This window comes from Halichoeres trimaculatus, unplaced genomic scaffold, assembly GCF_033239565.1.
Source record: "Halichoeres trimaculatus isolate MK-OKI-2021-1 unplaced genomic scaffold, fHalTri1.1 fHalTri1_scaffold_11, whole genome shotgun sequence".
In the NCBI taxonomy this organism is placed as follows: Eukaryota; Metazoa; Chordata; class Actinopteri; order Labriformes; family Labridae; genus Halichoeres; species Halichoeres trimaculatus.
In genome coordinates, this window is record NW_027437189.1 from 1,373,128 (window position 1) to 1,380,939 (window position 7,812).

Below are 7,812 nucleotides of genomic sequence, written 5' to 3' on the forward strand. Positions count from 1 at the left end.
GCACCACGGTGACTGCTGCTTCGCTCGGTGTGCAAAAAGGGAGGAGGAGGAGGAAACACCAACAAATGAACCTGATGGATTTAGTTTTTGGCAAATTTACAAAGCTAAAGGAAATAACGCCACAACTTCTTAAAGAAACAACACTTTTTTTTAAATTAAAGGAGGAGATGACGTCACTTTTGTGTCTTTTAGGACTGAAGCTAAAAACAGACGATTCACGACTTTAAAGATGTGAAAACACGTCGGTCCTAAACGTCAATCTGAGGCACCGACAGAGGAAAACGTTAAATAACAAACACACTGACTGTCTGATTTTAACACGTCCCACTGCTGATAAGAGTCACAGCCAATCAGAGCTCAGGATTTCAGGCTGACCAATCCCATTTATAGGAGACCACAACTACTTCCTGGATCCAACTCATAAACGTTTTTGTCTAACTTATCGTGGCTGGAAATAAAAATAGCAAAAATTAAGTTTATCTTAAATTAATTAGATAAAGTAAAAATAAGAACTGATATTTATCTCTTTAAAGACTTGAGACGTTTCTAAATCTGCAAAATTAATTTAATATAATAATTTTGTATGAAACAGAAAAAAAAATAAAATCAAGATTTTTTTAACATCACAGCCCAAAAAATAAAATAAAATAAATTAAATTAAATTTTATTAAAAATTATCTTTTTAGACTTTATATGAGCCACTGTCTTCTGACAGGTCCTAAAAATGTCCCATTTAAGGTGATAAAAAACAAAAATGATTCATAAAGAGAAAAAAATCAACCAATGGGGAAGAAAAATGATCTTTTTAAAATAATTTGTATTAAGATTTTTTTTTTCTCCAAAAAAAATTGACAAATGCATTTTTCTTCTCCTTCAGGAACGAAGAATAATTTATATAATAATAAATAACTTTGTATGAAACAGAAAAAAATAAAATCAAGATTTTTTTTCACATCACAGCCCAAAAAAAAAAAATTAAATTAAATTAAATTTTTATAAAAAATTGTCTTTTTAGACATTGTATGAGCCACACTCATCCCACAGGTCCTAAAAAAATTAAAGATAAAAAAAAAGACAAAATGATTCATAAAGAGAAAAAAATTCAACCAATGGGAAAGAAAAATATACTTTTTAAATTAACTTGTATTAAGAAATTATTTTTGCTCAAAAAAAATTGACAAATGCATTTTTCTTCTCCTTCAGGAACGAAGCATACAGGTGCACAGAGATGCTCGACTTTTACTGAATGGTGAGCCTGCAGACGTCAGACTAAGGATGTAACTTCATAATGAGACAGTTTTAAAGTTTATCTCCACCAGTTTGCAGAGAAGAACTCAGATTTTTGCTGAAAATTTGGAAAAAAAAAGCTGCTTCTTTTGTCTGTAAAACCTCCTGCAGTGGGTTCAAATAACACGCACAGGTTGGTTTTTGGTTGTAGAGGTCAGAGGTCAAAGGTTTGATGCAGAGCGGCCTGAAAACATCACGTCATGGTCCAATCACTGAGCTCTGAGACTCAGTTTGAAAAAAACAACAACATATTTTTCTCTGAAACTAACAGAAAACATCTCGATTCTCCAGCTGCTGTCTCCAGCTTCTCTTTCACTAAGACACAGAAGCGACGTCATCCCTCGGGAATCACTTTTTCCAAAAAGTTTCCAAAAAAGCCAAACTTTGTCCGTCCCACAAGGTCACAAATAAAACTTGTTTTTCTTTCAGAAAGAAACAGAAAACTCTAGAAATACAAACTCCTCCATGTGGTTTCTGTAACAACATAAATAAAACAAAGTCTGCCGTCTTGTTTTCCCGCCCTCTGAGTTAATTTATCGTTTCTCGTCCTCGCTCGTGTTGTTCGCTGTGCGACGTCACGTTTCTCCAGAGGACGAAAAGGAAACGCTGAGAGATTCACAGTTAGAGTCACACACATGGATTAAGCCCTATGAAGCAGAAACAGAGGAGAGGAGGAGGAGGAGGAGGAGGAGGAGGTGTGAGGGAGGATGAAGGCAGGAGCGTGTTCACCTCCTCCTGTCAGACCGCGTTTCGCTCTCTGAGGTCGGTCGGGTCGACGCGGGGCACGGCGGCTTCGCTAACGCCCGGCTTTGTTGAGGTTTCAGGTCTATGGCAGAAGGTCCGGTTTTCATAGCAGCAGCAACATGAGAGTTCATCTTCATCATCGTCATCATCATCATCATCATCATCATCATCGTCATAAGAGTAGGAACAACAAGAGGAACAATGGCCGTCAGAGTTTAACACACACACAGAAAGACAGAGCGCCTCCTCTTCCTCTGACAGGGCGAGGAGGAGGAGGAGGAGGTGTAGGTCCACAAGTCCAGGAGAGGAGTAGGTCCAATGAAGGAGGAGGAGGAGGAGGAGGAGGAGGAGGAGGAGGAGGAGGAGGAGGAGGAGGAGTTAACAGAAGCTGAGGTTTTGTTGGCGTTTGTAAAAAGTCGAAGTGGGAGGTAAAGTTTCCACCAGTGATAAACATTTAAGCCTCCACACACACACACACACACACACACACACACACACACACACACACACACACACACACACACACACACACACACTGATTATATACAATGAAACTCCCACAGGAGAAAGAACAAAAGTCTTTTTGCGCAAAAAGTCCGAGAAGAAGAAAAAATAACGTTCAGGTTTGATCTTTGAAGACATCAGGTGTTAACGTAAACTGGCTTCCTGTGTGTGTGTGTGTGTGTGTGTGTGTGTGTGTGTGTGTGTGTGTGTGTGTGTGTGTGTGTGTGTGTGTGTGTGTGTGTGTGTGTGTGTGTGTGTGTGTGTGTGTGTGTGTGAGGAGCTGCAGAGGGCGTTGGCAGGTCTGCTCTGAGGTATTTCCTGGTGGTCAACATGGCGTCCTGGGTGCATAAGTGGCGAGTAGCTCCCTGGGTAAGAAAGGGGGGAGGAGGCTCAGGGAGGAGGAGGGAGGAGGCGGGGGGGGACACAGAGCGTATTTACAGGCCGGCACAGAAAAAAGCTCCTCTCCTCCTTTTTTGTCTTTTTGAAGCAAAAACTAACTCCAGTCCCCGTTGCTCAGAGTCTTCGCCAGACTCCGCCCACAAAAACAGGAAGTCAAACTTTCAGTCGGGGAATCAGGGAGTCTGCGTCGACACGTTTCAGAGATTAGGAGACGACGGGCGACGACTGGAGCTCCACAAACAAAAACTTTAGTCTCTCTCTGTCTGAAATCACAGCAGCAGGATACACCTCCTCCTGCTCCTGCTGCTCCTCCTCCTCATCTTCGTCTCCTCCTCTGCTCAGAGTGCAGAGCTGATGTGAGGAGCGTCACCACAGGAGGAGGAGCAGGTTCTCCTCAGGAGTCCAAACGCTCTGATCCTTTGAGTTCTCCTCAGACAGGAAACACACACTCAGGAGGGGTGTGTGTGTGTGTGTGTGTGTGTGTGTGTGTGTGTGTGTGTGTGTGTGTGTGTGGGTGTGTGTGTGTGTGTGTGTGTGTGTGTGTGTGTGTGTGTGTGTGTGTGTGATTTTACCCCAAAGAAAAGAGGAGTAGACACAAACTCTGAGGGTCGGAGCGAGACGATGATCACGAAACAAACAGAACAGGAAACGTGTGTGTGTGTGTGTGTGTGTGTGTGTGTGTGTGTGTGTGTGTGTGTGTGTGTGTGTGTGTGTGTGTGTGTGTGTGTGTGTGTCCACATCAGTTCTGCTGCAGGATCAGGTTCTCAGCTCGTCCGCCGAGCGCAGCAGGAAGGCGGCAGACTCCCGGTACCCGGCGATCAGCTGACGCACGGCCGTGATCTCCGGTTGGCTGAGCTGGGTCGAAGCCCCGCCCCCCTCCTGCGCCGCCGCTGCCACGTCCGCCCAGGCTGTTGTTGGTGGAGGCGGAGGAGGAGTTGCTGAGGTTGGCAGAGGTGAGGGACTTCATGCTGAGGTCTGTGGGGCCTGAGGAGGAGCAGGAGGAGGAGAAAGGAGCGAATCAGAAAAGGAGGGAAGGATTTCTCTAAGAGGAAACTTTAAAAACCAGAGAAGAAAAAACCTGATGCTTTCACCTTTGACCTGATCACCAGCTTTCAGAGTGAACCTGTACCTTTAAGAAAGTGACTCCACCTGCTGCTCTGACAGAGTTTACACTGAGTCTGAGGAAACGTTCAGTCTGTTTCATCTCTGCTGCTGTGTGTCCTCATTATTGGTTTCAGTTGATATCAGGAACCTTACTTAACATTTTAAATTTATTCTTTTATCCACATTTTGGAGTTTGCAGCAGCTGTTTCTTGCAGAAAATTAAATTAAATTAAATTAAATTAAATTAAATTAAATTAAATTAAATTAAATTAAATTAAATTAAATTTAACTATAACTTATTTAAATTAATTTATTTCAAAAATTTAGTTTGATTTAATTTAATTTAGGAATTTAATTTAATTTTATAATCTTATTTAATTTAATTTTTAATTCAATTTTTATTCATTTATTATGATTTCAATTTTTTATTGAAAAGAAAAAAAAAATGTTTTAAAAAGAAAGATTTTTCAATTCTATTATTTAATTTATATCTTTTTACGTTAAAAAGAATAAATTAATAAAAAAACAAACAAAAAAGTTTGACTCTTTTTTAAAAAATTTATTTAAATTTTTATTCAAAAAAACAAAAACAAAGAGCAAACAAAAAAACAGTCTGACTCCTGAAGCAGGTATTATTTTGTACCCATAGATGTAATAAGACCAGTGTGAGTAGGGCGAGAATATCCTGAAAATCCAAAAAGAGGACCCCCCTGCCTGGACTTTGGAGATTCTGCAAAAATACCCAAAAATACTCAAGTAGCTTTCTTATCACAAACATTTATCAAACATTAAATTTTTGTTAAATCTTTTTGAACATTTTTTAAAACCAAAAGTTTTTGCAAATTTTTTAATTTTCTTTTTTTTTAATTTTTGTAAAATTTCAAATGCAAAAAAAATGGAATCCTTGCAATTGTTTAAGTTTCAAAATTTTGTGTATTTAAAAAAAAAAATTAAATTAAAAAAGTAAGACATTACATGTCAATCCTCATTTAAATAATAATTTACTAAATTTTAACCATGTATAGAATTTTACACACTTTATCGTCTTAACTGTGAAAATAAAGTAGATTTTGTGTCTCCTAAATGACTTTAATCCAGCTGAGCTGAAGCTAAATGGCTCCTATGAAAGTTGAAGGTTCAGACCCTGATCATGATCAAAAACTTTTATTTACTTTTTAGTTTAAGAACTTTAACAGATAGACTCATTGTTCTTATTCTCATTTATCTTCTTTATTTTTTATTTTTTTAATAACTGGGTTTGATAAAACTGATGATGTTTGTGATTTAAGATAAAAAAGATTATTTTCTGAAATCAAAGCATAAATCTGCAGCTGATCATTTCCTGAACGATGTGCGTTTCTCTCTGATCACATGGAGACGTCTGGAAACAGCTGTTTGACTCTGAGGTTTGGTCGTCATGGAAACGTCATCCAGAGACAGTCAGAGGAGAAACGGATCAGAGCGATCAGAGACTTTAAAGAGGAAGGTGTGTGTGTGTGTGTGTGTGTGTGTGTGTGTGTGTGTGTGTGTGTGTGTGTGTGTGTGTGTGTGTGTATCTGCAGCTCTGTATTTTGAACTGGAGTGTGTGTTCACGCCGCCATCTGCTGCCCCGCCTCCTCTCGGCGCTCCGTTTCCTCTCTCGTCTCATTCATCCCTCATTCATCCTCTCCTCGTCTCCTCACATCCTTCATTCCTTCCTTCCTTCCTCACTCACCGTTACTCTGAGCGGCAGCAGCAGCAGCGCCGGTCGTCAGGGAAACGGGATGCTGTATGGCGGCGCCCAGGCCCGGGTAACCGCGGTATCCGTAGCTGAGTCCGGCGCCGTTGATGTAGATCTGCGTGTCCTGGGAGGAGAAGGCGGAGGCGGCCAGAGAGTAGGCGGAGTGAGCCAGGGACGCCGGCTCCCTCAGACCGCCGCCGCCGCTGGACGGTTTGTCCAGAGAGATCTGGTCATCCTGAGGGAGGGAACAGGAAGTCAGGGGTTACCCTTTCAAAATAAATCACCAATCCAAACAATGAGTGAAACCTCTGAGCGGATAAAGACAATAAAGTCCAGATTTATCAGAAGAAAGTTCCCACACAAACAAAAGTTTGACTTTTGTTTCGTTCAGTCAGAGGAAAATTAAAAAAAAAAAAAAAGTTAAGTAGAGAAATAAAAATCTGAAACGTGAATGAAAGAGGAGCAGAAACCAACCTCAGGTCTTTAAACGTCTCGTTTTTGTGGCGATCAAACCGAACTTACATGATAAGCTTCCAGGCGCATCCTCTTGGCGGCATTGCGAGATTCGCTCTCGCAGGCGGCGGCGAGGATGTTCTCCGCCATGGCTGAGGTGAGGTGAGGCGGAGTGGGACGAGTCTGAAGGAGACACACACAGAATAGTGTCTGGTTTTAAGTTATTTAAAGACAAAGCATGAGGTGGATGTGGTTCACGTTAGGTCTAAAAATATTTTTCTACTGAAAATAGACAAAAACAGATCAGATTCCAGTTTTTCACAGCGTGACTGACTGATATCTACAGTTTCTCTGAACTGCAGCATTAAAAGCAGACACATCTCTGTGAGTGAAAACAGGATTACTGTCAGAAAACAACGTTAAACCAACAAAAACACACTTCCTGTCCGAACAGGAAGTGCTCTGCTCTGTGAAATCCTGATCTGTGAGGAGATCTGGATTAATCAGAGAGATTATGAGAGGAATCTATCAGTAATATCTCTGACTCCAGGAATGAGGACTAACACGGTGTAGTATCATGAGTCACCACCAGGGGGCAGCAGAGGCCTTTCAATGACTGCTTCAGTCCAGTTCAAGTTTCTCCTCCAGGATCATGAGGTTGGATTGAAGCGGGAAAAACACGGTAAAAAGCACAGAGACAGCTGTTTTTGTTCAGTGTGATTTCTCTAACTGTAGTTTTGCAAACTTGTGCGTTCATACGTCACACACTTGATCTTACACTGTAAAAAACTGGAGTCTCAACAAGTGTTTTTGTCTTTTTTTTTTTTTTTTTTTTTTAAGAAAATGTCTTTTTAGACTTGATATGAGACACATTCACCTGAGCAGTCCAGGAAAATGTCGGATTCAAGTTATTTAAAGACAAAAATGGCAGATTTTTTTTCCTTGTTACAGCAGCTCAGCTCTCTTTTTGTCTTGGAATAACTTGAAACAAGAGATTTTTCTGGACTGACCAGGTAAATGTGGCTCATATCGAGTCTAAAAAGTCAATTTTTACCAAAAATAAAACAAAAACACTTAATCAGATTTCAGTTTTTTTGAAGTGTATCTTTTCAGTGTCTTACACTCAAGCTAAACTTTTCTAAATGTTCACAAACACCTGAAGTTAAGGTGAGAAAAAGTTCCCGCAGCGTGGAGCAGCGCCCCCCTCTGTTTAATCCCTTCATTACTCTTTAATTACTGATAAATATCACAGAGTGTTAATTTTCTCTGTCTCTGCTGCTCCTGCTGCTCCTGGTACCAGACGTTTCACCTCCTCACACGAGGAGTCACTTCCAGTCACTTCAGCCCTCGTTACTGAGGCGCACGCCGAGCTCTAAACGAGCTTTTTAATGAACAGATCCTGCACAGCGTCACATCTGCAAAGTGAAACAAACGGACTGAGGCGTGTTGTTTCTATAGTCACCGTCTATTTACAGAAGATCTGATGGTTTTCCACTCAGGACGATAATTATTCTGTCGTCGCTCGACCGCGCGGCAGAGAAAAATGTGATTACAGCGACTGAAACAGATTTTCTATGAAACCAAAGGTAATTAAAGGAAAA

The 7,812-nt window shown here is 40.7% G+C and overlaps 1 pseudogene; it reads right to left on the minus strand.

Annotated features, from left to right (window-relative positions):
* Positions 1-970: 970 nt before the first annotated feature.
* LOC141799295 (nucleolar protein 4-like) overlaps positions 971-7,812 on the minus strand; it is a 165,807-nt pseudogene continuing 158,965 nt past the window's right edge.